This window comes from Perognathus longimembris, chromosome 25, assembly GCF_023159225.1.
Source record: "Perognathus longimembris pacificus isolate PPM17 chromosome 25, ASM2315922v1, whole genome shotgun sequence".
NCBI classification, from domain to species: domain Eukaryota; kingdom Metazoa; phylum Chordata; class Mammalia; order Rodentia; family Heteromyidae; genus Perognathus; species Perognathus longimembris.
The window spans coordinates 7,159,802-7,186,726 of NC_063185.1; the positions used below are offsets into that span (position 1 = coordinate 7,159,802).

Consider the following 26,925-nt stretch of genomic DNA (forward strand, 5'->3'; position numbering starts at 1 on the left):
CACTATCTCTATTTATGTAGTTAATACAATTTTGTTTCTAACATTAAGATAAAAAAATCCACCTCAGGTGTATCTGTATTATTCATACTTAATTTATATATGCACTGGGATTACACCAATTTTGAACTCCACAATTATGATTATGACGAACCAGTTGATTTCCATTATTGATACAACAACAGATGGTAATGGTTCAGGTTGAAATAAAAAGATCATTAAGCTAAGTATTTTAGCCTTCATTGGCTCCCTGATGCATAGAATTTGTTAGTGTGAAATAGAACCATAGCATTTCTGAACTAGAATTGTCCTCTTAGAGGATGCTTCATTTGACAAATAAGAGAGCAGAAAGCCCAGAGAGAAGGCTGCTTGCCAGGGCTCTACAGCTGGGAGCAAAGCTAGGCCCTGGAGCCTCACGCCTGTTGTTTCTCAATTCATTGCTGATTCTACTACCATCTCTGTGTAAGATTTTTGAGGTACTCTTCTCTCTGATCACTGCCTGATGTCAGCCCCAATTATTCTAATCAGGTTCATATCTATTTATTTCTAGAACATATAGTTTCACCCTATTATAAACCTCACTTGGTTAAACCTTATATCTGGCTTTCTTTTAGGTTCATCTCAACTTACCTCTTTTCAATCTTGAAGTTTCCAAGATATACTTGGATCTATCTTTTTTCCTTTTTTTTTTTTTTTTGGAAAACTTCTCTACCAAGCAGTGCATCTTCAATTGTGCCCTTGTTACAGCAGAGCTGCTTTTGTGTTTCCTAAATCCAAACAAGATTTTTTGTTGTTGTTGTTATTGTTGTTTTCTCTCCCATGAAGCCACATTGTTGCTTATTCATTTTAGTGGTGATTGTGCCAGCTGCTTTTGTTGGAAAGATGTCAATTTCAACCACATGGCTCTCCCAGAAGCAAATCAGACATCTGATGCCTCTTTTCCCCCAAGCTTTGAATTCTCAGCAAATTCCCACTCAGGTGATGGCGTCATCATAGCCAAAGAGGGCACCAGCATTTCTATGGAGTGTCTTCTCACAGTCGGTCCCCATGAAGATGTCCATTGGTACAACTCAAAAGGACAACAGCTGGATGGCAGAGGCAAAGTAATTGTGTCAGGCTATAATGTATCAATGTATCAGACTCCTTCATATTCTTTATTCTCAGACACATGTAGCAAGAAAACTCAAAAAACATGATGCCAGGATGAATAGCTTAAAGCTTCTTTTTTTTAAACTTTATTATATGTTTAATTCTATTATGAACACAATTGTATACCTGTCTTGATATCTTCATGGGGGCGGGCGGGGACCAAATGATGACACAAAGATGGCTTAAAACAGATTCCATCAGGATGTTATAAGTTTATGTATCAACAATGAAAGAATTAAAAACAGCTGATGGCTGGGAATATGGCCTAGGGGCAAGAGTGCTTGCCTTGTATACATGAAGCCCTGGGTTTGATTCCCCAGCACCACATATAAAGAAGATGGCCAGAAGCGGCGCTGTGGCTCAAGTGGCAGAGTGCTAGCCTTGAGCAAAAGAGAAGCCATCGACAGTGTTCAGGCCCTGAGTCCAAGGCCCAGGCCTGGCAAAGAAAAAAAAACAGCTGAAAGGCAGCATGTATGAGAGGTTGATGTTGCCGTGTTGGTATATCTGCTGTGGAATTCTAATGGCATGGACCGGTCCTTTTCTCAGCCCAGGGTGTGACAATGCTAGTAGTTGGGAAAGGCTGGGTGTGGGCCCCACTTCTTGTCTTCAGCTGGGACTGAGCGATGTCAGCCAGTGCGCTCTGGCTCTTTTCCAGAAGCAAGTCTCCTCTATAAACAACATCTTCCAGACAGGTAGCAGTTTCGTGGTTCTCTTCCTCTAGCTTGTACAAGCTAGCAGCCTGTAATGCAGCTGTGGATTCTTCACTGGGTAAGGAATCTATCAAAACATCAATGTCTTTTGCTGTCCGGGAAATCAGTGCAGCAAAAAGCTGAGCATATTCTTCTGTTGGGTTAGCTGGCTGGTCTTTGTTAATTGCTGATTGAATGTTATTAAATGAAGCTGGCAGACCACACTGTTACAATACTCCAATGGCATTACAAAACTGATCTGCAAGCGAGTTCACCGCGTCTTGGAGCTGCGTGAGGCGGTCCGCCATGTTGTTCCCACCAGCCAGCTTAAAACTTCTTGAAAGGCCCCAGAATATTATACCTATTAAAAGGAACAAAGCAATTATTTAACCAGAAAGGGAAAAAATGTATTAAGGAATAGTTATAAATGTAAAAGGTCTTTCCAGGATGACAGTGAGTTATTTTCCTTCCTCGTTGGAAGTTTGGTTTCCTTCTTCATGGAAGTTAAATGAGGGCAGCAATGTACAGTTGTACAGTCAGCATACTGTTCAGGGCCAGAGGTGTCAGCCGCATGTGTACATACATCAAAGAGGGATTTGGCTGGACTTTTAAAAAGAAAAAAAAATCCAGGTGCTGGTGGCTCATGCCTATAATCCTAGCTATTCAGGAGGCTGAGATCTGAGGGTCACAGTTTGAAGCCATTCTAGGCAGGAAAGTTGATGAAACTCCTATCTCCAATTAACCACCAGAAAACCAGAAATGGCACTGTGGCTCAAAGTGGTAGAGCACCAGCCATGAGGAAAAATACTCATGGACAGCACTGAGCCCCCAAGTTCAAGCCCCGCACCCGACCCAACAAAAGAAGGGTAATAGGTTCTAAAAGTCCTTCCAGCTCATGTGTACACGTGTGTGCCTCTGTGTGTATGTGGGGGGGGGGTTGTATGCGTCCATTGGTACTAGGGCGCACACTTTCGTTTGGCTTTTTTGCTCAAGGCTACCTACCACTTCAGCCCTTGAGCCACAGCTCTAGTTCCAGCTTCTTGCTGGTTAAATGGAGATTAAGAGTCTCATATACTTTCCTGCCTGGGTTGGCTTCCAGCCAGAATCCTCAGATCTCAGCCCCCTGCATAGCTGGGGTTACAGGTATGAGACACAAGGACCTAGCTGCTCATTTCTTTTCTATTCCATACTTTACTTGAAAACAGGGAAGTTTCTCTTCCACTTTTTATTCCTCAGTCTTAAAAATTACATGAACATGATAATCAACTAAGATTTACTTTTTGATAGGTTTTAATTTTATTATATTTGTGGAACTGTCAATTAGTAATCAGTACTAGAACGATGTTTATAATGAGTACTTAAACTATAATGTCCCTCAAAAGGAGTTGCCATGAAAAGCCAGAGGTGAAAATTCAATTCTGGGATCTCTACAAAATAAACACCCTGGAAAAAGCCACCTTATTATTTTTTTTTGCAGGGGGGCAGGTGGTCCTGGGGCTTGAACTCAGGGCTTGGCACTGTCCCTGAGCTTCTTTTGCTCAGAGCTAGCACTCTATCACTTGAGCCATAGTGCCACTTCCAGCTTTTTCTGTGTATGTGGTACTGAGGAATGGAACCAAGGACTTCATGCATGCTAGGCAAGCACTCTACTACTAAGCCACATTCCCAGCCACCACTATAATTTTTGTTTGTTGGTTTGCTGGCAGTGTTTTGCTAGAAAGAGCATAGCCCCTTGAAATATAAAGGATGTCAGTTATTCATATTATCTTGGAAACTACTAGAGGAGGTAATTAGTAATTCCTTCTTTGGTATTCATACACAAAGGATAAGAGATGTCACACAGCTCCTAGCATGCATGAGAAAACTAAGGGGCAGCACCAAGGCCCTGAGTTCAAGTCTCAGGACTGGCACATGGAAAAAGAAAATGTATCAATCCTTCTAAATGAGATTCCCTAGAATGGTTCCCAGAATGTGTATTTCAAACATTATTTGGAGTTCCACATTTGAACCTACCACACTATTACCCCTTTCTCTCCCTTCTGTAGGATAGCCTGAAGAAACACATCTGAGACTTGAATTATTCAGTGTGACCATTCTAGACTGCTGCATAAACAAAGCCTTATGTTAGGACAAAACCTGCCAAGCTCAATGGCAGTTCATTTTCCTGGGTGTTTTGTGTTTGTTTGTTTTTTAACTTTGAAAACCACTAACATCGATCATTGGTGCTTTCAGCAACAGCCCTGGAAAATTGTATTAAGTTTTATGAATCTCAAGTGCGAGGAGTTTGAAGAGCATGTCAGTCTAGAGTAAGGTTCATAAATCTTGAGCTATTATCCGCAAGTGAGCTGGAGTTTCCATGATGGTCATTGTGCCCTGGTTGATTAATGGAGTTTATGGAGTTCTTTGATTCAAAGAGCATCCTTTCATAGCTCTGAGTTCAGAGAACAGAAACTTATAGGATAATGGCTGTAGTTATAGCTACATATTTTTTCCTTTTTTGCATTAATGAAGTGATAGCTACTAAAAAATAAATCTAGCTTGAATTTAGCTCAATTTTGATGGGCACAGTCCAGAGTACATATTAATGTGTCCATCCCTAAAATAATTCAGACCCATAGACCCTTGATGAAAGCTTTCTCTTTCCTTTTTTGGGGGGCCAGTCCTGGGCAGTGTCCCTAAGCTTCTGTGCTCAAGGCTAACACTCCACTACTTATGACACAGCTCCACTTCTGGATTTTTGTGGTTAATTGGAGATTAGAGTCTCACAGAGGGCTGGAAATGTGGTTTAGCAGTAGAGTGCTTGCCTGGCATGCATGAAGCCCTGGGTTTGATTCCTGGCACCACATAAACAGAAAAGGCTGGAAGTGGCACTGTGGTTCAAGTGGTAGAGTGGTAGCCTTGAGCAAAAAGAAACCAGGGACAGGCTCTAGGACTAGCAAAAAAAAAAAAAAGTGAGCAAGCCAACACAGTCACAACTAAATAAAAATAATAGAAATTATAACCCATCACTCCAGAAATGACCATAGTTTCATATTTCTGAAGTATGGTATATGCTTTATATTTCTAGAGTGTATCTCAGTATCTTTACAGGCATAGGTTGTGGTATACACATATATGTGAAAAAATGTTTTAGAGATTACTCATTGAGTATCAAGTACTGCTTAGACACACCTGTCTCCCTGACTTTTTTTTAAATTAGTCATGAGGCTTGAACTCAGGGCCTGGGGCTGGGCACTGTCCCTGAGCTCTTTTTCTCAAGGCTAATGCTCAGCCACAGTACCACTTCTGATTTTCTGTTGGTTAGCTGGAAATAATAGTCTCAAAGACTTTCCTGCCCAGGCTGGCTTCGAACCATGATCCTCATATCTCAGCGTCCTGAATAGCGAGGATTACAAAGCCACCAGCACCCAGCCTGAAACACTTTTTATGTCTAGCAGTAAAAAGGAAATGATGACATTTATTAGTGTCACAAAGGAAGATCTTGATTTTTAAAAAAATTCCAAGCTAATTAAATTCTGGCAGTAGATATAACGTGTGTGCGTGTGTGTGCGTGTGTGGTTTAAACAGAGGAATCTAACCAATGCATTAAATGGCTTTTATAAAAAAGTGGGACACTGAAGAGGCCATTTGCATGTTAATTGATTTTTTATGCATATATCTATATCTTTTAATTCTGTTGGATTTATCAGGTGGAAAATGGCTGGTTTCTGATCACTTTCTAAACATCACCAACGTAGCCTTTGACGATCGCGGGCTGTACACATGTTTTGTCACCTCTCCCGTGCATGCCTCCTACTCTGTCACCCTCCGTGTGATCTTCACCTCCGGAGACATGAGCATCTACTACATGATCGTTTGCCTCCTCGCCTTCACCATCACGCTCATCCTGAACGTCACATGGCTGTGTATGATGAGCAGCCATCTCCGCAAGACCGAGAAGGCCATCAACGAGTTCTTCAGAACTGAAGGGGCCGAGAAACTCCAGAAGGCCTTTGAGATTGCCAAGCGCATCCCCATCATCACTTCCGCCAAGACTCTGGAGCTCACCAAAGTCACTCAGTTCAAGACCATGGAGTTTGCTCGCTATATCGAAGCGCTGGCCAGAAGCGTGCCCCTCCCGCCTCTGATTCTCAATTGCCGGGCATTTGTGGAGGAGATGTTCGAAGCCGTGGGAGTGGATGATCCTGATGACATGGGGGAAAGAATGAAGGAGAGACCTGCCTTGGATGCCCAAGGGGGCATCTATGTGATCAACCCAGAGATGGGGCGGAGTACCTCCCCAGGAGGAGATTCGGATGATGGCTCTCTCAATGAACAAGGCCAAGAAATAGCAGTCCAGGTGTCCGTCCATCTCCAGTCAGAGACCAAAAGTATTGGCACGGATTCTCAAGACAGCAGCCACCCCGATGAAACAGGGTCTGCAGAATCCAGCTCGAACCACAGAGACGGGACAGATGAACACTCCCAGCTGTGAGGCCACTTGCTACCAACCACAGCGGCTCAGGAAAGAACCTGCTTCTCAAAGTAACTTTTCTTTTTCACCAAAGATGACTGGGATTTTCCCCTCAAATAGGAAGCACATCAGAGTATGAATTGCCAAAAATCTTCATAAAACTGTGGCATCCTTTCTGACATTTCTTTGTCATTTTCCCTGAGCTTCCTTAAGCAACACATGTTAAAGATTTAAAGGCATCCAAGCAATAAACAGGTTGGGGGAGAAAAAGGCACAATTCTCCTGCTCAGAGGTAACCTACCCTTCTGTTGACATGTGAGCTTTTCCCATCAGTAAGATGAAAGATTTGAATTTGATGAGATCTAAAGTTAGTTTCCTTGCCCATAATTTCTTACCTTTAAACTTTATATAACCATCTTCAGCACATCTCTTGAGTAAACTTTTCCCTAGAGTTTTAGTCCCTCGTTGTGGAAAAGACCAAGCTGAGATTTTGTTCTACGTTCTAATTTAATCTACATCCATGCATAGCACACAGAGGTATAGATACTTTTTCAGTGGTCTGCCACCTTAAATCTTCTTGGTGGAGCACATGACTGTGTTATATGTCCGCTCCTCTGCCTCTGATGAATAATGGATTTTGATATTCTATTAATACTTTCTCAGACTTGTCCTTAAAAAAAAATACTGGACTCTACAAGTGGGTTGTGTGTTTAGGATCCCATTCTAGGATAAAACCCATATTCCTTTTCAGACTTCTATCGACACTCTTGCCCTCCTTGGTCTTAAAATGGTGCTAAAGGTTGCATGACTCTCTGTGTCTTTGCTTGTTTTCTTTATACGTTGATGGTTTGAGTGGGCTCCCGAAGCGGAATTTTGAGGTAGGTCTGCTTTTGTGGGCTCCCTGGGAAGCACTTACCTGAACTAAGGTTAGATGAATGTGTTTGGCCTATTATTGTGTTAAAGTACACACATGAATCACCTACACATAAAGGAGGAGAAAAATGATGGATGAGACCACCCCATTCTGCTCTGTGCAATAAACACCTCAGGTGGCATTATTTGCCTGCCTGAGATCTGATATCATGGAATTGTAAATACTCTCCAGGAAGCTTGGTGCCATGAAAGTTTAAGAGCTCGGCTGTGGGGCTCCATTTGGCACTTCATGTGGCTTCATTAGGTTCCTGGTTATGGAAGCATTACTTGAACCTGTGTGTCTCATTGTCAAGACTCACCAGAAGTGATACCAGTGAGCTTCCACAGCCAGATGATAATGCTGCCTTCTCTGTCTCAGGCTGTTTCCATGGAAACCTCCAGAGACAAACAAAAGCTACCAATCGTTTTCGCCAAAGCTTGCCTTGGCTCCTAGACATGTATTTCTGTAAGGAAAATCGTTTTCATACACATGGTTATGAGAACAAGGGCTCTTTAGCATATCTTAGAGCATAGACACTTTAATTCCCTTTCCACCATGTTTCTCTGATAATAGTAATGAGAAATCGTTAAAATACCTTGTGGAAGGGTAATCTCCTGAATGTTCCTCAGATCTTCAGTTACTGAACTCCATTCCTGCCCTAATCTAGCAGGTTTGAGGTCATTTCTTGGGGCCTATTAACAGGAAAGGTTTTTACTTCTTGTGTTCTCAGAAGGGGTGTCAGTGTTTAGAACCCTAAGGTAGAACACAGATAATGATCCAAGTGCTAGAAAACAGTGCTGTCGTAAAAACAAAATACTGAAAACAATCTATAAGCTTGCACAAATAGTATTGCATTTAAAGTTAAGTGTAGGCTGCTCCACTGTATCCTGCATATAAGTTATTTTAGAAACATAATTGTAGGTACTAGGTATGGTGGTACATGCTGTTATCTTAGTACTTAGAAAGAGTAGGTTCAAGGTCAGCCTGAGCAGACTTTTTGTCTCAATCAAAGGGGAAGTTGATGGGAATATTACTCAATAGTAGAGTGCTTTCCTGTTATGCTTAAGGCCCTAGGTTCAAGCATCAGAACCAACAAAAATATGTATATAATTGATGGTCATTCTTCCAGGTTATAGTGCCACTAAGTAAGTTAGAATTAAGTAGGTGTTGGTTGTTACTTTGTAAAGGTAGTCTTTGGTTGTTGTTCATTTGTTTGTTCTTTTGTGCCAGTACTGGGGCTTGAACTCAGGACCTGGGTGCTGTCTTTGAGATTTTGTGCTCAAGGCTGGCCCTCTGCCACTTGAGCCACAGCTCCATTTCTAGCTTTTTGGTGGTTAATTACATGTAAGAGACTCCCAGGTGTTCCTGCCCAGTCTGGCTTTGAACCTCAATCCTCAGATCTCAGCCTCCTGGGTAGCTAGGATTACAGGCACAAGCTACCAGCACCTAGCTATGAAGCTAGTTTTTTAGAAAGGGGGGAGAACCACCACCACTTTAGTAACATTTAACCCATTCTCTTTATATGTATCTAGCAGTTTCATCTTCTTGTAAGAGCCTTGATCTTTGAACTTGACCTCTGAATTAGTCTTTTGACAATAACTGCTGTAATTAGATTTTTACCTTGCTGAATTTTATAATAAACAAATGCCTGCTCCCAACAAAATGTGTTTAGAATAAGTCTTTTATCTCATACATAAATTTTGCATTTTCGCAGGACCATCCTTAAGTGAAATAGTTTTGTGAAATAAATTTCCCCCAAATTGACACTTAAATATCTTCCTATCTGTGTAGATTGCTTATACACAGACTCTTTGAGTTGATCTCCTAACACTACTTATGGTCAGTTTGATAACTGCCTGTCCTCAGATGTGCATCTGTTATAATGGGTTAATTCTTTGTTTTCTGTTCCTCCTTTTTATTGAGGGAGGGGGAAGGGGACCAGGACTTGAACTCAGTACTTGATGCTTTCACTCACTGGCTAGCACTCTACCAACTGAGCCACTTCTCCAAGCCCCTTTTTCTTTACTCTTTCTTCCTCTCCTTCCCTCTCATTCTTTCCTGACAGGGTCTTACTGTGTAGGCCAAACTGGCCTTGAATTCAAGATCCTCCCATCACAGCCTTCCAAATTCTAGAACTACTGATGTTCTCCACTCTATCTGGTTTTAGAGCTTACTTCTTGAGTCAGGCCCCCTGAGGTTTCTATTTCCTACTCACCACTTTCATATAAGCTTTCAAAAGTACTAACCTGAGGGCTGGGAAGGTGGCTTAGAGGTACAATGCTTGCCTAGCATGCATAAATCCCTGGGTTCAATTCCTCAGCACCACATACACTGAAAAAACCAGAAGTGGTGTTTTGGCTCAAGAGGTAGAGTACTAGCTTTGAGCACCCAGGGACAGTACTCAGTCCCTGAGTTCAAGCCCCAGGACTGGCAAAAAGAAAAAAGGAAGCTAGCTGCACAGGTGTGGTGCAGGAATTCCTGAACCTCCTCCTAGGGCAGATCACATTGGGAAAACCACTGGAGCAGTCACAACCAGTGCCATACAGCACAGGAGGAACCTGGCATCCAGAGAGAGCCTACCAGCCTTCTCTTGGAGGCCCTGGGGGCTGGGGGCAGGAGGGGAGGGCCAGTGTGACAGCTATGGGAATGGCTCTTCTAATAGTAGTGAGACTTGCGTAGACACACTGGCAGCCTAGAGAGACTGGGAGTCACGGAACAGGAAGTGGAGAGACAATCAGAAGGTAGCCATACCACAAAACACACAACACATACCTTCCAGAATTCATAGTTGTTTTGCTCAAGGCTAGCAATCTACCACTCAAGCCATAACTCTACTTCTAGCGCTTTTGTCAATAGACGGAGATAAGAGCCTTGTGAAATGTTCTGTCTGGGTTGGCTTTGAACCGCAATCCTCAGATCTCACTCTCCTGAAGTAACTAGGATTACAGGTGTGAGCCACTGGTGCCTGGCTCAACACTTCCTAGTGGATACAATTCCATTTCCAGTCCTGTTACCACACTTCCCGTCCTGGTAACTACAGCGCTGTTTTAGCCATGGTGTGAGCTAGTGATCCCGACCTAGCAGCCACATTATGCTCCACTCAAGGATGACATCGGCAGGCTAGAATATTTCTTTGAATAGATACCACCCAGGTAGAGGCAATTACGACACGTGGAGAGGAAGAGGCTGAGCTGGAATCTGTCAGTCCCTTGAATTCTGAAGCTCATGAGATCAGAAATAGACAGCAACTAGTAGCACGGCATTCTAGAATGCCCTAGGGAAGACCACAGGAGCTCCCTGAGGAAGGAAGCTCATGTACATGAACCGAGTAATTGTGTGAGATGGGGATCCATTGAGCCCCCTGAAAGACGAGACAGCCCGGCTCGTTATCCATGGAGTTTGAAACTTCCAGAACACAAAATCTGCCCATGCCTGGCAGCAGCATTTTTCTCCAGGGAAGGGTAAGATCTGATCGCAGTCATGGTTCTGAAACAGGTGAGTGAAGAGCTTCCGAAGGACAGCTTGGCCAATACCCCATCTAGTGGGAGGTGAGAGTTGAAGGGAGCCCCGAAAGTAGAGAGGGAAAGTTGGGGGTCTGACTTATCACACTGGCCAGAGTTCACAGCAGGCCTCCTGTCTGAACTTCAGCATCACATAGCAACCTGATACTTTGGCTGAATCCAACTCAACCTACATACCAACCTACCAGTGTGCCTGCCCTCCCCTCTCTCTGTGTCTATCTCTGCCTATCTCTGTCTCTGTCTCTGTCTCTCTCTCTCTCTCTCCCGCCCCCCTACATATTCCAGGCACTGTGATTCTTCCAGTGATGACCAAACATGGAGAAAGAGTAAGAGATGGCTATGCCAGCAACATGCCCAGTCTAGACTGGAAACCTATTTTTTACATGGGAACAAATTTTCAAGATCAGAATTGGCCACAGGCAATGTTTGGAATATTCTGGAATTACAGAAAACTCAATGGTTGCTTATTTGGCCCATTAACAATAGGAATATCAGGAATATCAAGTTAGGTTTGGGGGCGGCGGGGAGGAGGTGTTTATTTGCTTGGTCCTGACATTTGAACTGTCCCTAGCTTTTTGTTGAAGTAAAGGTGATGTACAAAGGGGTTACAGTTACATAAGTAATGACTACATTTCTTTTCGAACAGTATTGCCCCCTCCCTCATTTTCACCTACTTACACACACACACACACACACACACACACACACACACCTCTCCTCTCCCTATTTCTGTGGAGTTCATTGGAGATAGGAGTTTCGCAGACTTTCCTGCCTAGTCTGACTTGGAACTGCTGTTCTCAGATCTCAGCCTCCTGAGTAGCTAGGATGACAGGTGTGAGCACCGGCAGTCCCCTTCACGCTGTTTTAAGAATGACATGTCTTCACATCTCAACCCTTAGCATCAGGAAAAACTTCACTGTAAATAAACCTGGTTAACCTGTGAGAACTTTCAATCATAGCACCCAGTGCTTTGCACAGAAGATAAATTCGCTTGGTGTGTCCTGGTCATTATTGTGATAAATTCAGAAACACTGCAAAGGGAGCTCAAACTCAGCTCAAGAATCCACAGAAGAAAATGTAGGGAGACACTGAAGAAACAGCAAACGTTGTGCAACTTTTTACTGAGACCGTGAAAGTAGGGTACTTCTGTATATTCTGTATGGACCATGACCTTCATGTTTGTGCTATGTACTTCCCACCTCTGTCATCCTGTATATTCCTTGTAAACAGATGATGTATTTTATATCTATTTGACTGAACCCATCACTCAAAAAAAAAAATCTAATGACCTTATGTCTGTTTCAATTTGTCTTGAATCTATCCAGGTGATTTATCTATAAGGCACCAACATCCTATAAGATCACTTTAATCACATGAGGGATTTTCCAATACCATGTTTCACAAGCATGCTGTCTAGTTCTATTCCCATTGGTGGGGGTGTGGGAGGGATGGGGAGGACTGGGGGGATCTCTGCAGTAAATCAGCAAATGAGTGTCCCCTAGCCTTTCCTGATGATGAAATGAACAAGAGAGGCAGGATTTGGGCCTACTTTAGGTCTAACAGGCACAAAGCCCCCTTTTTTATATTAATACTAAAAAATGTACAAAACAATGGCAGCTATTACCTGCTCCCTTTAGTTCTTTCTGGGAGAACAGAAGTGGTCACCTCTAGCAACCTCAAACCCTTAGGCAACCAGCTCAGAGGGAGGTCTCTTAGTATTCTAAACTATGGAGATTTCTCTGGGTCTACAATGGGTGAGCTTGGGGCTTCCTTTTAGATAAGCTTCCCATCTTAAAGTCTCTAGCCTTTACAGAGGTTTGCGAAGTTTTTACCATTTCAAACGAGTGGGGAGGACACTATTACTCATTAAAGAATAAAAGGGCAGGAAAGTATTTAAGGTAAACAGTATAGTTTATTTGGAAAGGAAAGCATTGAAAGAAAGAGAACCCTGGCCCTGGTGGCTCCAGCCTCTTTGCAGAGGCTGAGACCTGAGGATCCCAGTTAAATGCCAGCCCGGGCAGGAAAGTTCATGAGACTCTTATCTCCAAGGAACCAAGAGAACACTGGAAGTGGTGCTGTGACTCTAGTAGTAGAGCAGTTAGCCTTGATCTGAAGAGCTCAGGGACAGAGTCCAGGTCCAGAGTTCAAGTCCCACAATAGGCAAGAAAAAGGGAGGGGGAGAGAGAGAGAGAGAGAGACAGAGACAGAAAGAGAGAGAGAGAGACAGACCCACCACCGGGAGAGCAGACTGAAGGGGAGTTAAAAGTCCTTTATAGGGGCTGGGGATATGGCCTAGTGGCAAGAGAGCTTGCCTCCCATACATGAAGTCCTAGGTTCGATTCCCCAGCACCACATATACAGAAAATGGCCAGAAGGGGCGCTGTGGCTCAAGTGGCAGAGTGCTAGCCTTGAGCAAAAAGAAGCCAGGGACAGTGCTCAGGCCCTGAGTCCAAGGCCCAGGACTGGCCAAAAAAAAAAAGTTCTTTATATCTTCACTGATTAATAGTCCAGGCTGGTTGCATCTCTTGGTCTCTTCGACATGGGCTCAGGAGAATTGGCTCAAGAGCTTGACCTACAAGGAATTCTGTTTGGGGAACACTCATAAGTATTCTTTAAAAATTTGTATTAACACATACTAGTTGTGCAAAATAATGGTTATATTATGACACTTTATTCATGTATACAAAGAATGCTGATCATATGTACTGCTCTCCATTAACCATACTATTTATTTTGTGCCATTTAAATCTTGAAATGTAAGCGGTAGGCTATAATGAGCATTCTCCTCCCTCCCTTCCTCCCTCTGTGTCTCTCTGTCTCTGACTCTGTGTGTGTGTGTGTGTGTGCGTGTGTGTGTGCGTTTGCATGGCTACATTCCAATACCATGAATAATTCTTTAACTAGAAAGAGTGAAATACAATAAGAAATTATTCAACAGAATAAAGTAGAGCAAGCTTTCCTTCACTTGTGTGCAGGTGTGTAAGTGTGCATGTGATTACTGCATGAAACATTTTGGGTGCTGTTTTTTATGCCTGTCCAGGGCCTGGGTCAAGGTGTGAATCCTGATAACCCTGAGCAAATACAGAAAAGCATACAAAACTTGGGAAAAATTGGCAGGTAGTCTCTGAGTTCCATCCTTAGGAATGGCAGCATTATCACTCAAAAAAAAAAAGTCACAAGCTGAGCTTTGGCTGAAATTGTAGAGCCTGCTAGAAGAAAAACACACAACTACACCCAGAAGGAAGGAAGGAAGGAAGGAAGGAAGGAAGGAAGGAAGGAAGGAAGGAAGGAAGGAAGGATGGAAGGTTAAAAAAAAGGAAGGAAGGGGCTGGGGATATGGCCTAGTGGCAAGAGTGCCTGCCTCGGATACACGAGGCCCTAGGTTCGATTCCCCAGCACCACATATACAGAAAACGGTCAGAAGCGGCGCTGTGGCTCAAGTGGCTGAGTGCTAGCCTTGAGCGGGAAGAAGCCAGGGACAGTGCTCAGGCCCTGAGTCCAAGGCCCAGGACTGGCCAAAAAAAAAAAAAAAAAAAGGAAGGAAGGAAGAAAGAAAGAAAGATAGAAAGATAGAAAAAGATAGAAAGATAGATAAAAGCTAGAAAGAAAGAAAGAGAAAGGAGGGAGGGAGGGAGGGAGGGAGGGAGGGAGGGAGGGAGGGAGGGAGGGAGGGAGGGAGGGAGGGAGGGAGGGAGGGAAGGGAAGGAGGGAAGGAGTGAGGGAGGCAGGTATTATGCCAAGTCGCGAAAACCACCACCAAGAAGACCACCGAGACTCAGACATTCTGAAATGCAAAAGCAAGGCAAGGCTTTATTTAAGCAAGCTGCAACTCAGGCCTCGTCCTACCCACCGACACAGTGGAGGTTAGGAGGGAGCCCCGAGCTGTGATTAAACAGGGCTTATAAAGGCAAAGAAGAAGGTTACAACAATCAGGTGTTCAAGCAAGCAAGATTAGGACACAGGTACAAATCTGATTGGCTCAGGGTTCGATTCTAAAATGGGGTTCACGTGGTAAAATGGGGTTCACGTGGTAAAGTGGGGTTCACGTGGTAAAGTGGGGCCTGACTTCAAAGTCTGGCACTCATTTCCCCCTTTTTCTTTTTGGTTCCTTGGGAGCCAATCATGGCTCCATTCTGTCCATTTCAATGGCTTCCATGTCTAGGGGATGATACAGAGATAAGGCATGGGCCAATAGGGCCCAAAATAGTAACCATATTTCTTACAAGTACAGTTTCTGTACCTCGGTTTTGCATGCCTCTAGTTTATCCTGCCTCACCTTCCCCAAAACAACTCTAGTCCCTCGGTTTTAAAGTGGGGCTGATGGGTGAAGATCATCCATCTTCTGTAACTTCTTCAGGCTGACTCAGGGGTGTTGACCTTACCTATCCAGGAACCTATAACCTTAGTCTAGTTTACCAAGGGACTGCAGGATTACTGCAAACTGAAAATTAACTTTCAGCTATACAGACTTACCATTAGCTGTATAGTGGTTAGTACCCAAATGTAAGCAACAAAATAATACATAAACTTCTCAACTGTGCTCTAAGGGTCGGGTGGCTATACCCGTATTCCTGAGCAAGCCCAAAACTACCTAAAATATGGTGGTCACTTCACTTTGGAGTGAGCTGCCAAAATAACATCAACACTAGCCAGGGTAGTAAGGAAAGAAGGCAAAAAGAAAATTATAACAAGATTCAGTCTAACTTTCTTTTCTTGAGGCGAAGGCGAAGCAGCTGAGTCGGGTGCTTGGAGACCTCCCATGTTCCACCACGGTAGTCGTCGTCCAGGGCAAAAGGTTCAGCTGGCCTGGCGTGGGAGCACTGGACCCAAGTGGTGATGCCATCTACCTTAAGGGCGGTGGGAGTAGTCAGTAGCACCACGTAGGGTCCCTTCCATCGTGGTTCTAAGGATTTGGGGTTATGCCTCCGGACGAACACCCAATCTCCTGGCCTGAATAAATGGGGGGTAGGGACAGAAGCAGAATCATATACTGCCTTAAGTTGGGGCCACATTTTCTTGTGCACGAGCTGCAAATAATCAAGTTTACACAAAAATTCAGTATCATCCAAATCAGCAAGCAATTCAGTCTGAAGGCTAGGGATAATGGGCGCAGGGTACCCGTACATTATTTCAAAAGGAGTAAAGCCAAGCTGATAGGGAGAATTTCTTACTCTAAGCAGAGCAAAAGGAAGGAGTGACACCCAGTCTGCGCCAGTCTCTAAGGCCAATTTAGTTAAGGTCTCTTTTAGAGTCCGATTCATTCTCTCTACCTATCCTGAACTCTGGGGTCTATAAGCACAATGCAATTTCCAATCCGTCCCCAGTGCAGCGGCTATTCCCTGACTTACTTTTGAGACGAAAGCTGGTCCATTGTCCGACCCAACGATGGATGGGAAGCCATACCTGGGTAGGATTTCTTCCTGAATCTTCTTAGCCACTACATTCGCGGTCTCATGCTTTGTTGGATAGGCTTCAACCCATCCTGAAAAGGTGTCTACAAAAACTAGCAAATATTTGTATCCAAATTTTCCAGGTTTAAATCTACTTCCCAATACAAGCCTGGCCTATTCCCACAGAGGCGAGCTCCTTTAGTAATCTGTTGATTGGGGGCATTGGTGAGCTGACAGGCCTTGCAATTTTTAACAATATCTTCAATAAGTTGATCTCCTTGTCTAATTTTCACTTTGGAGTGTCAGAGGAAGTCCTGCATTTGTCGGGTTCCCATGTGAGAAGCTCAGTGGATTCTCTTAAGGATCCCCTTACCCAGCCCTTGTGGCAGGATAAGTTTCCCTTCACAAGTTTTCCACCAGTCATTGTTTCCTTCTCTGTCCAAGGGTTTTGTGGGCCATGGGAATTTTCTTTATCCACTCCATGCCTTCTTGGAAATACTGGGGCACAGGAGGCAAAGCTCGTGGCCCTGGGTCTACTAAAAGTCTGTTCCCAGGAACTCTGACTTGTCTGGCTGATTTAGGCACAGGGATTTTCAGCACAGTCTACGTGCATCTGACAGCCAACGCTTGTTCTCTTTTAATATGAAGCCCAGATGGGTGACTTCAGGTTTACAAATTTGTGCCTTTTAACATTGTAGTTTGTAAAAGCTTTTTTTCCTGACTAGATGGTGAACTGATCTCTGATGACCTAAAAAAATTACCTTTGCAGGCCTTTGACAGATCTCAATAAGGACACAATCTCAGGTCTACAAGCTTTCTTTCCTGAGCAGATGTATCAGCTTAAAATTCTCACTGCTACTCATAGCTTTGAGTAGATGCGGGGGTTGAGATTTTAAACTATCCTCTCATTTGACAAACTTACCCTTACTAACCACTTTCACAGATGACTGGCAAGTTCCTGCCCAGAAGACAGACATGGGCATTGGAAAGGCATGCTTATGAACTATTCTTCTAGGACTTCCCGGCTTTGATTAACTTTTAAAAGGCCAAACGGGATTGACTCTAGGATCTGACACCATCTCTGCCATCCAAGCAGCAGCTTACTGCCTCTGGATGCTCCATCACTTTTGTCCCAGGAGGAGTGACTTTCCACTGGAGTTGGACTCAGGGCCTGAGTGCTGTCTCCCAGCTCTCCAGCTCAAGACTAGCACCCTACCACTTTGAGCTCCACACAACACCGTTCCCAGCACTCTGCTGGCTGATTAGAGACAAGTCTCTCACAGGGACCTTTCTCTGCCCGGGCTGGCTTCGAACCGCAGATTTCACATCAGTGAGTCTTACAAAAGTCCACTTTACTCCAATTAGAAGCAACAAGGTGGTCCACACAGAAGTAGTTTTTAAGCATGCTCTCTCACCTGGAACTTATTAAGGGCCAGTATTAGATCTTGACAAACTTATAGAAATCACCTGTGCTTCTCTGTGGGCCTGCTCCTGGAAACGGTTACAAAAACCATACAAAGAAGCTGGAATGGCAATTAAACATTTTGGTAGCCATAATCCTCCTTTTCTCACTTTGCAATAATTATTTAGGACAATTTTACTTCCAAATTTGTTATCTAGAAATGTATTCGTGATTTCCAAAGCCTTTTTAACAAAAACACAACACTTTAGCTTTTATCTGCATCGGAAAAACTGAAGCTCACAAGCATTCTGAAACCAGGTGTCACCCTTTGCCTATGGGCTGCTTGTTTCAAAAGAGCCTCTTTTTTTTCTTCAGTCCCAGTTACTGCACGGCATGAAGACCTTTGAATTTTTCCTTAATGCAAGAATTACAATTAGAAATACTTATCCATTCAGCTTTCCAATATATTAGTGAGAAACATTGGCCCATTTTGCAATTTCTTCCTACATACACAGAGTTAATGAGAGTTTACTTTTATCCCCATTAGTTTAGTATATAAATATCTTTATATATATATATATATCCTTTTAAATCCAAATTTTTGACACTCAGCTCTGATTTTTTTTAAATTTTAATTAGAGAACCCTGAGAAATCCTTTTTTAACTGTAGTTGTTCTTTAAAACAATGCAATAATACCTTTAAAGCATTTGGTAATGCCCAAATTGATGACTATTTGAATTTAAACTTAAACTTAGTTTTGCATCATACTGCAGTCTTGAACATGTTCACACTCACACATGCACACACACATACATTTTCAAAAGATCTTAAAGCGTGCAGAATTAGCATCGGCCGTACATTTTAAGACAAAAACATTTAACAAATAATTTTAGCATTCTCCAGCCTCATTTTCCAGCGCTTGATAGATTTAGTAAAACATTTTTAGTCTTAGTAAAACATTTTAGCACACCAAACAATTTTCTGCTTAATAAGGCTGGGAGGGGGTCCCCCTAGAGTTCTTTTTTGCGGACACTCACACTGATTGACTGATTGTGGGCTGTCACCTGTACATCTTTCCAGTGAGCTAAAGTCAAGTCCAGGGGAAGGAACGTTCCCCATCATCCCTTTGTCAGTCAGGCACAGCGCAAAAAAGAAACAGAAAAATAATCACAGGCACAAAGACCAGACAACACTTACAGACAGACTTAGGGAGCCGCGGCTTACAGGTTCGACTGTGTCTCTCCTGCCCCTGTGAGGGGGCAGACCACACAGTCTCACTGTGTCTCTCCTGCCCCTATGAGGTGGCAGACCACACAGTTTTGAGGCTCTCTCTCTCCCGTTCCTGTGTAGGAGCGGACCATACAACCCCAAATATAGAGTGGACTAGACGGGCACCCATAGAAGGGCCCCTGGGTCCAGTCCTTCAGGTTTAGGGTGGTATTGGGAAGCCTGAGCCCCCTGTGGAGGGCTTGAGGTTTTCTCCAAGTCCTCCAGGACTTCCCATATGAGCGTGTCCATTCCGGCTGGTCCTTCACTACCTACAGGTTCAGATTCAGGTGGCTGGCCAAAACAGAAAACAAAACTACAAATCACACAGACACAGACACACAGAATGAACAGCGCTATTTTCTTACCTTCGGAGTCTGGGGTCTCGGGGGTCTCTGGGGCCATCCTGGATGAAATCTCAGATGTTACGCCAAGTCACGAAACCACCACCAAGAAGACCACCAAGACTCAGACATTCCGAAATGCAAAAGCAAGGCATGGCTTTATTTAAACAAGCTGCAACTCGGGCCTCGTCCTACCCACCAACACAGTGGAGGTGAGGAGGGAGCCCCGAGCTGTGATTACAAGGGCTGATAAAGGCAAAGAACAAGCTTACAACAATCAGATGCTCAAGCAAGCAAGATTAGGACACAGGTACAAATCTGATTGGCTCAGGGTTCAAAGCACCACAGGGGTGGTCAGAGTTAAGCATTCCCAGCGGTTAGAGTTCTAGACCAACTGGGCCATAATGGGCTTATCCTGGGTCTGCTGACAGCCTGCTTATCTCAGGTTCACGTGGTAAAGCGGGGTTCACGTGGTAAAATGGGGCCTGTCTTCAAAGTCTGGCACGTCAGCAGGGAGGGAGTAAGGAAGGAAAAAGAAAAACAAAAAGCATGTTCAGGCCTGAGCATGAATAAGCGCTAGAGTTAGCAGACCCCAACACTATAATAACAATAACAAAATAATAATAATAAAATGAATGCAAAGGAGAGCAAAATACTTAAGGTGAGTGGCTGGGACCGAACAACAACAACAACAAAATTATATATGAAATAACAAAACAAGGACCAATAAATGAAAAGGAGGGTATAGAAGAGAGGAGCCAACAAATGATTTTTAAATTCATGGCCCACAACTATAATCAAACCTGCTAAGATTGTTGAAATCTGAGATTCGTGGTTCGAAGCCAATCTACGCAGGAAAATAAGCGAGACTTGTTTTAGTGAGTATCAGTCTTGGGCTTGAACTTGCTGTGTTTTGCTCATGGCTAGAGCTCTACAACTTCTTGCCTCATGGCGGTTTTACTTTTTGAGATAAGAGTCTCATGGACTATCCTGCCCAGGCTGGCTTCAAACCCCCATCCTCAGCTTTCAAGTCTCTCTGTAGTGCCCTAGGTTTCCCATGGACTGTTGTCTCCTATTAACTACCATAAAAATACCTGAATTCCCTATTTGGGCTAAAGAAAAATTGGAGCCTGCCTGCAAAGAGGACCACAAATACAAAAATACTAAGGCCGAGTGGCTATGCACTGAGTTCAAATCCTAGAAGTTACACACACACACACACACACACACACACACACACACACACAAACACACAAGAAGAAAAAACAGAAGTTGAGCTGTGGCTCAAAGTGCAAAACCTGCTCTACAAAGACAGAGAACAAGGAACTTCAGGGAGAGCGGCCAGGCCTTTAGTAATAAGCCATAAAACCTACAGGAACAACAACAAACAACAAATAGAAGAAGAAGAAATTAACAGGAAGGCACATAAGCCAATTACTGATTTGAAAATTGAGACTCACACTTGTAATCTAAGCTGCTTATGGTGGGGGAAATCTGAGGATCATGGTTCAAAGCCAGTCAAGGGAGGATAGTCCATGAGACTCATGTTTGTCTGTGCCAGGGGTGGGCTTGAACTTGAGGTGTTTTCCTCAAGGCTACAACTCTACTACTTGATGTCTATGGGTGGTTAATTGAGATGAGTCTCATGGACTTTCCGGTCCAGGCTTGCCTCGAATAACAATCCTCAGATTTCAAGCCTCTCTGGAGTGCCCATGACTACACCTGGGACTCATCTACCAAAAGCAAACACACACAAAAATAAACCAGGCAGAAGTTGAGCCTGCTAGCCCTGAGAGAAACACACACATACCCCCCCCACACACACACAGAAACACACACACACGCACACATACATTTAGACAAAGTGGCTATGGCCTGAGTTCAGGCCCTAGAACATCCAATAATACAATTAAAATAAAACAATAGTTGGTTGATGGTCTGGGCATATGGCCTAGTGGTAGAGTGCTTGCCTCTTATACAGGAAGCCCTGGGTTCAATTCCCCAGCATCACATATATAGAAAAAGCCAAAGTGGTGCTGGGGCACAAGTGAAGGAGTACTAATCTTCAGCAAAAAGAAGATAAGGACACTATTCAGGCCCGGAGTTCAAGCTCCAGGACTGGCCAAAAACAATGTGCAGCTATAGCTCAAGGTGTGAGGACTGCTCTAAAGAGAGAGAAACAGAGAAAGACAAGAGATACACAGAGAGAGACAGACAGAGAAGGAGAAACTTCAAGGAGAGTGGCTAGGCACTTAGTAAAAAGCCAGAAAACTGCACTAACAATAAAAAACCTCAAGAACAAAAACTGTAAAGGAAGGCAAAGAGCCAATTGAAGTTTTAAAGATAGAGACTTACATCTGTAATTTACGCTGCTCCTTGCTGGTGAAATCTGAGGATCACGGTTTGAAGCCAGCCTGGGCAGGAAAGTCCATGAGACTCATTGTTGTGTGTGCCAGGGGTGGGATTGAACTTGTGGTGTTCTACTCAAGACTAGGCTGTACTTCTCTGTCTCTTGGTGGCTAATTGAGATGAGTCTCATGGACTTTCCTGCCCAGGCTGGCTTCAAACCGCAATCCTCAGATTTGTGGACAATGTGTAAGTGCCCTAGGCTTCTCATGGACTCTTATCTCCTATCAACCACCAGAATGACAGAGATGAGAAGAAGAAAAGAAACAAAGAAAGAGAAAGAAGAAAGAAAGAAAGAAAAAAAGGAAGAAGGAAAGGAAGGATGGAAGGAAGGAAGGAAGGAATTAAGGAATTAAGGAAGGAAGGAAGGAAGGAAGGGAAAGAGAGACACACGGACAAAGAGTAAAGAAGGAAAGAGAGAAATAGAAAGAGATAAAGAAAAGAGAGAGAAATTGAGAGGCAGAAAGAAAGAGACAGGAAGAAAGAGGAAAGAGAAAGCAAAATAAAAAGAAAGTAAGAGAGAAAAAGGGAACGATTGAAAAAGAGAAAGAGAAGAAAGGGAGAAAGGAGAGAAAGAAAGTAGGGCAAACAGTCAGAAGTTGAGCTGTGACTCAAGTAGTAGAGCCTGCTAGACTTGTGGGGGTAAAAAAGAAACTGAGACAAAGTAGCCATGCCCTGACTTTTGTTTTAATGAGAACCAGTCTTGGGCTTGAATTTGCTGTGTTTTGCTCATGGCTAGAACTCCACAACTTCCTGCCTCTTGGTGGTTTTACTTTTTGCCATAAGATTCTCATGGACTATCCTGCCCAGGCTGGCTTCAAACCCCCATCCTCAGCTTTCAAGTCTCTCTGTAGTGCCCTAGGTTTCCCATGGACTGTTGTCTCCTATTAACTACCATAAAAATACCTGAATTCCCTATTTGGGCTAAAGAAAAATTGGAGCCTGCCTGCAAAGAGGACCACAAATACAAAAATACTAAGGCCGAGTGGCTATGCACTGAGTTCAAATCCTAGAAGTTACACACACACACACACACACACACACACACACACACACACACACACAGAGACAAACACACAAGAAGAAAAAACAGAAGTTGAGCTGTGGCTCAAAGTGCAAAACCGGCTCTACAAAGACAGAGAACAAGCAACTTCAGGGAGAGTGGCCAGGCCTTTAGTAATAAGCCATAAAACCTGCAGGAACAACAACAAACAACAAAAAGAAGAAGATGAAATTAACAGGAAGGCATATAAGCCAATTACTGATTTGAAAATTGAGACTCACACTTGTAATCTAAGCTGCTTATGGTGGGGGAAATCTGAGGATCATGGTTCGAAGCCAGTCAAGGGAGGATAGTCCATGAGACTCATGTTTGTCTGTGCCAGGGGTGGGCTTGAACTTGAGGTGTTTTCCTCAAGGATACAACTCTACTACTTGATGTCTATGGGTGGTTAATTGAGATGAGTCTCATGGACTTTCCGGTCCAGGCTTGCCTCGAATAACAATCCTCAGATTTCAAGCCTCTCTGGAGTGCCCATGACTACACCTGGGACTCATCTACCAAAAGCAAACACACACAAAAATAAACCAGGCAGAAGTTGAGCCTGCTAGCCCTGAGAGAAACACACACATACCCCCCCCACACACACACAGAAACACACACACACGCACACATACATTTAGACAAAGTGGCTATGGCCTGAGTTCAGGCCCTAGAACATCCAATAATACAATTAAAATAAAACAATAGTTGGTTGATGGTCTGGGCATATGGCCTAGTGGTAGAGTGCTTGCCTCTTATACAGGAAGCCCTGGGTTCAATTCCCCAGCATCACATATATAGAAAAAGCCAAAGTGGTGCTGGGGCACAAGTGAAGGAGTACTAATCTTCAGCAAAAAGAAGATAAGGACACTATTCAGGCCCGGAGTTCAAGCTCCAGGACTGGCCAAAAACAATGTGCAGCTATAGCTCAAGGTGTGAGGACTGCTCTAAAGAGAGAGAAACAGAGAAAGACAAGAGATACACAGAGAGAGACAGACAGAGAAGGAGAAACTTCAAGGAGAGTGGCTAGGCACTTAGTAAAAAGCCAGAAAACTGCACTAACAATAAAAAACCTCAAGAACAAAAACTGTAAAGGAAGGCAAAGAGCCAATTGAAGTTTTAAAGATAGAGACTTACATCTGTAATTTACGCTGCTCCTTGCTGGTGAAATCTGAGGATCACGGTTTGAAGCCAGCCTGGGCAGGAAAGTCCATGAGACTCATTGTTGTGTGTGCCAGGGGTGGGATTGAACTTGTGGTGTTCTACTCAAGACTAGGCTGTACTTCTCTGTCTCTTGGTGGCTAATTGAGATGAGTCTCATGGACTTTCCTGCCCAGGCTGGCTTCAAACCGCAATCCTCAGATTTGTGGACAATGTGTAAGTGCCCTAGGCTTCTCATGGACTCTTATCTCCTATCAACCACCAGAATGACAGAGATGAGAAGAAGAAAAGAAACAAAGAAAGAGAAAGAAGAAAGAAAGAAAGAAAAAAAGGAAGAAGGAAAGGAAGGATGGAAGGAAGGAAGGAAGGAATTAAGGAATTAAGGAAGGAAGGAAGGAAGGAAGGGAAAGAGAGACACACGGACAAAGAGTAAAGAAGGAAAGAGAGAAATAGAAAGAGATAAAGAAAAGAGAGAGAAATTGAGAGGCAGAAAGAAAGAGACAGGAAGAAAGAGGAAAGAGAAAGCAAAATAAAAAGAAAGTAAGAGAGAAAAAGGGAACGATTGAAAAAGAGAAAGAGAAGAAAGGGAGAAAGGAGAGAAAGAAAGTAGGGCAAACAGTCAGAAGTTGAGCTGTGACTCAAGTAGTAGAGCCTGCTAGACTTGTGGGGGTAAAAAAGAAACTGAGACAAAGTAGCCATGCCCTGACTTTTGTTTTAATGAGAACCAGTCTTGGGCTTGAATTTGCTGTGTTTTGCTCATGGCTAGAACTCCACAACTTCCTGCCTCTTGGTGGTTTTACTTTTTGCCATAAGATTCTCATGGACTATCCTGCCCAGGCTGGCTTCAAACCCCCATCCTCAGCTTTCAAGTCTCTCTGTAGTGCCCTAGGTTTCCCATGGACTGTTGTCTCCTATTAACTACCATAAAAATACCTGAATTCCCTATTTGGGCTAAAGAAAAATTGGAGCCTGCCTGCAAAGAGGACCACAAATACAAAAATACTAAGGCCGAGTGGCTATGCACTGAGTTCAAATCCTAGAAGTTACACACACACACACACACACACACACACACACACACACACACAGAGACAAACACACAAGAAGAAAAAACAGAAGTTGAGCTGTGGCTCAAAGTGCAAAACCGGCTCTACAAAGACAGAGAACAAGCAACTTCAGGGAGAGTGGCCAGGCCTTTAGTAATAAGCCATAAAACCTGCAGGAACAACAACAAACAACAAAAAGAAGAAGATGAAATTAACAGGAAGGCATATAAGCCAATTACTGATTTGAAAATTGAGACTCACACTTGTAATCTAAGCTGCTTATGGTGGGGGAAATCTGAGGATCATGGTTCGAAGCCAGTCAAGGGAGGATAGTCCATGAGACTCATGTTTGTCTGTGCCAGGGGTGGGCTTGAACTTGAGGTGTTTTCCTCAAGGCTACAACTCTACTACTTGATGTCTATGGGTGGTTAATTGAGATGAGTCTCATGGACTTTCCGGTCCAGGCTTGCCTCGAATAACAATCCTCAGATTTCAAGCCTCTCTGGAGTGCCCATGACTACACCTGGGACTCATCTACCAAAAGCAAACACACACAAAAATAAACCAGGCAGAAGTTGAGCCTGAGGAGTTGAGCCTGCTAGCCCTGAGAAAAACACACACATACCCCCCCCACACACACACACAGAAACACACACACACGCACACATACATTTAGACAAAGTGGCTATGGCCTGAGTTCAGGCCCTAGAACATCCAATAATACAATTAAAATAAAACAATAGTTGGTTGATGGTCTGGGCATATGGCCTAGTGGTAGAGTGCTTGCCTCTTATACAGGAAGCCCTGGGTTCAATTCCCCAGCATCACATATATAGAAAAAGCCAAAGTGGTGCTGGGGCACAAGTGAAGGAGTACTAATCTTCAGCAAAAAGAAGATAAGGACACTATTCAGGCCCGGAGTTCAAGCTCCAGGACTGGCCAAAAACAATGTGCAGCTATAGCTCAAGGTGTGAGGTCTGCTCTAAAGAGAGAGAAACAGAGAAAGACAAGAGATACACAGAGAGAGACAGACAGAGAAGGAGAAACTTCAAGGAGAGTGGCTAGGCACTTAGTAAAAAGCCAGAAAACTGCACTAACAATAAAAAACCTCAAGAACAAAAACTGTAAAGGAAGGCAAAGAGCCAATTGAAGTTTTAAAGATAGAGACTTACATCTGTAATTTACGCTGCTCCTTGCTGGTGAAATCTGAGGATCACGGTTTGAAGCCAGCCTGGGCAGGAAAGTCCATGAGACTCATTGTTGTGTGTGCCAGGGGTGGGATTGAACTTGTGGTGTTCTACTCAAGACTAGGCTGTACTTCTCTGTCTCTTGGTGGCTAATTGAGATGAGTCTCATGGACTTTCCTGCCCAGGCTGGCTTCAAACCGCAATCCTCAGATTTGTGGACAATGTGTAAGTGCCCTAGGCTTCTCATGGACTCTTATCTCCTATCAACCACCAGAATGACAGAGATGAGAAGAAGAAAAGAAACAAAGAAAGAGAAAGAAGAAAGAAAGAAAGAAAAAAAGGAAGAAGGAAAGGAAGGATGGAAGGAAGGAAGGAAGGAATTAAGGAATTAAGGAAGGAAGGAAGGAAGGAAGGGAAAGAGAGACACACGGACAAAGAGTAAAGAAGGAAAGAGAGAAATAGAAAGAGATAAAGAAAAGAGAGAGAAATTGAGAGGCAGAAAGAAAGAGACAGGAAGAAAGAGGAAAGAGAAAGCAAAATAAAAAGAAAGTAAGAGAGAAAAAGGGAACGATTGAAAAAGAGAAAGAGAAGAAAGGGAGAAAGGAGAGAAAGAAAGTAGGGCAAACAGTCAGAAGTTGAGCTGTGACTCAAGTAGTAGAGCCTGCTAGACTTGTGGGGGTAAAAAAGAAACTGAGACAAAGTAGCCATGCCCTGACTTTTGTTTTAATGAGAACCAGTCTTGGGCTTGAATTTGCTGTGTTTTGCTCATGGCTAGAACTCCACAACTTCCTGCCTCTTGGTGGTTTTACTTTTTGCCATAAGATTCTCATGGACTATCCTGCCCAGGCTGGCTTCAAACCCCCATCCTCAGCTTTCAAGTCTCTCTGTAGTGCCCTAGGTTTCCCATGGACTGTTGTCTCCTATTAACTACCATAAAAATACCTGAATTCCCTATTTG

The 26,925-nt window shown here is 43.5% G+C and overlaps 2 pseudogenes; one reads left to right on the forward strand and one right to left on the reverse strand.

The window, feature by feature from the left end:
• The first annotated feature begins 701 nt into the window (after positions 1-701).
• LOC125342128 lies at positions 702-7,089 on the forward strand (annotated as a pseudogene).
• LOC125342129 lies at positions 1,609-2,152 on the reverse strand (annotated as a pseudogene).
• Positions 7,090-26,925: the final 19,836 nt, after the last annotated feature.